General features: G+C 32.9%; 1 long non-coding RNA gene across 1 annotated transcript; it reads right to left on the minus strand.

Annotated features, from left to right (window-relative positions):
- Positions 1-774: 774 nt before the first annotated feature.
- LOC121966637 lies at positions 775-2,769 on the minus strand. Its single transcript, XR_006107608.1, has 4 exons — positions 2,678-2,769; positions 1,894-1,986; positions 1,738-1,801; positions 775-858 (listed from the first exon to the last, which is right to left on the minus strand). It is a non-coding gene; the product is annotated as an uncharacterized LOC121966637 (long non-coding RNA).
- Between the last annotated feature and the right edge of the window lie 237 nt (positions 2,770-3,006).

Genomic DNA, 3,006 nt, shown 5'->3' on the forward strand with positions numbered 1-3,006 from the left:
AGTATATTGAAAATCATCCATTTTTTGTGTTTTTTCCATCCAAAAACATAGTGGCATCATGACAAAAACCTGGCATTTAAAGGGTTAAAATTCTGACACTTATTGAATATTTGATATCTATTATTAGGACTGACGTTGGTTAAAAATAAACTCAATGAAAATAGAAAATCATAATTATGTTTAATATTTCTACAGTCTGATTCTGAAAGGTGCATTTTGTGTGCAGAGCTGTATGAGTTTGAATATTTAATACTGCACAAAAAATAATAATGTATGAAAATCAGTGTTGCTGCTGATCATTGACATATCCCCAACTGTAATAATAATTACAAAAATTACTTTGCATGTAGTATATTAAAAATAAATCATTTTTTGTTGTTTTTTTTTTTCTTTATCTTAAAACGTAGTGGCATCATGACAAAAACCTGATATTTTATGGGTTACAATTCTGAAAATTAATAAATATTTGTGATTAGGGCTGTCGGTTAAAAAAAATTTAACTAGATTTAAGTAGAAAATAATACTAATATATATATTTTTAAAGCTTGATTTTGAAAAGCTCATATTGTGTGCAGAGCGATAGAGTGTGTGTGATCTTAAAGGGTTAAGAACTTTAAATTAATGTGATTTAAAATTATGATGCGATCACACCGTATATGTTGTGATCAGTTGTGGCTCTGATGACAAATACTCGGTTATCAATAACTGGTGGCGATCCTGGCGTGTGATTGGGCTGGCTGTAGTGGTGGGCGGGGTCACCTTGTAGTTCTGGCTTGTGATTGGACAGGATCTGGTAGTAGATGTGGTAGCTTCTCTCTGCTGGCTGCTGGAAAACAACTCTGGACTTTTCTAGAAGATCTGATGAAACACACGTAAATACTCAAGAGTACTGCAGTACTAAGACACCATTTAACACATTATTAGAATAGGATGCATATTTTGTCATTATTTTTATTTTATTCAATTTCATTTTGAAATTATTTTGATATTATTTGTCATTTCTTTAACTGCAGCATGATGAAACACAGCTCGAAATGAGTGGATTTAATTTAAAAACTCGAGCCCGACTGATATGGGATTTTTGAGTCTGATACCGATTTTATAGTGGATAAACTCACAATTACCGCTATGGCGACTGATGTAGTTAATTTTTTATAGCTGAAATGAAAAGAGATTATTTCTCTGTGGATTGTGCTCTGATTTTGCACCGATATGCAAATTACTCAAAAGGCTGCTTTCTGAAATAAATAACTTTTATTTAACAATTTACTTATTTAACATTACACAAAAACAAAAATAAAGCATAAATAAGAATAAAATAAACATTTGTACTCTATGTGTTCAGCATCAGCCTTAACTGACCATTTAATTAAAGAATAGAAACTTAAATACACATCAGTACTGTTTGGTCTTTACTGACCATTTAAATAAAGAATAAATACAATTAAATAAATAGCTAAATACACATAAGTGCTGTTCAGCATCAGTCAGTTGCTGAACGTTTCTAAACCATGCAAGCGTCATTTTTTGCATCATATGGTCTGTATAAAAAAAAGTTTTCTTATCGGCGCATATCGGACAGCATATATGCTGATGTCGATATTCTCCGAAATCTCTGTGAAAAGCTCATATCGGCTGATAATTTTGGTGAAACGATATATCGGTTGGGCTCTTGTGAAAACCATGTTACACTTTAAATTCAAACTAGCGACAGACGTTCTGATGAATGTGACTCACAGATGTCGATGTCAGCGGACGCCAGCCTCCCCGTCGGCCCAAAATGAATTCTGATGAACTTTCCCTGCGACGCACAAACACAGACGCTTGTAACACAACGAAACACTTGGCTCTCAGCTGCAGCCTCGGTCCTCACAGTGACTTTATCAAACTCACAAAGCGGGACGAGTTGTCGTTGCGGATGGTTTTAGCGTTTCCGAACGCCTCCATGGCTGGATTCGCCTCAATGATCTGGTCCTCTAAAGATCCCTGAAAACACGCAGAGACACAGAATTAGTCAACAACTATGACATTTACACTTTAAAATCCCTTTTAAATAACATAACACTTTTTTCTTTTATATCATGTGGAAAACTGAGCTGGAATAAATGAACATGCATAGGTTATCAACGTAAAAAGTGTGTTCATAATTATAGTAATTAAGTATTTAATAACCGTAGTTACAAACACACATTTTTAAGTTGATTCCTCATAAAAAAATACGTTTTTCTACATTATTTTAAAGGAATTTTAAAGTGTAAATCCCAAACTAATATTTGTAACTAATTTGGTAATTAATTCATTTAGATTTTTAAATATGGATATTTTCTCCACTATGTCATTAAACTAAATATTTTTGGGTTGTGGGAAGAACAAAAAATTTAGGGACATCATCGTGGGCTTTCGGAAAGATTGATCAGCCAGCACAGAAATCACATTTTATCATTCGTTTTCTGAAGTTTCTCTGGTGTGAAAAGACGTCTATGCACAGTTTTTAAAAACAAAGTTTCCCCCATTTTCAACAAATTGATTAAACAAGAAAATAATTGACTGATTATCAACAATCAAATTGTCATAAGTTGCAGCTCTAATTGAAAAAATAAAAGCACATTATTTTCAAAAATGCTCTTTGAGAAACTGCAGTGAATAAAAGATAAATGAAATGCTGAAAAAAACGTACTCCTTTTTTCACGTTTTCCCCCAACGCAGCGATGATGGCGAAGTACTGAATCACCCTCTTAGTGTTGACCGTTTTTCCTGCTCCGGACTCTCCGCTGAGAGGACGACACAACAGACAGTGTTTCAGCAACATCGCAGTACAAAAACGTTCACGACAAAGGTAAAAAACAGACTTTAAAAATTTAGAAAATTACAGTAAAAGAACATAACTAAGAAGCAAAATAAGAACAAATAATGACCCCAACATTAGCCAAAATAAATAAATAAAATAAAATAAAATAAAATAAAAACAAAAGGTACAAGAAAATTACCTTACAATAAAAAGAAAAA

This window comes from Plectropomus leopardus, unplaced genomic scaffold (genome assembly GCF_008729295.1).
Source record: "Plectropomus leopardus isolate mb unplaced genomic scaffold, YSFRI_Pleo_2.0 unplaced_scaffold25353, whole genome shotgun sequence".
NCBI lineage: Eukaryota > Metazoa > Chordata > Actinopteri > Perciformes > Serranidae > Plectropomus > Plectropomus leopardus.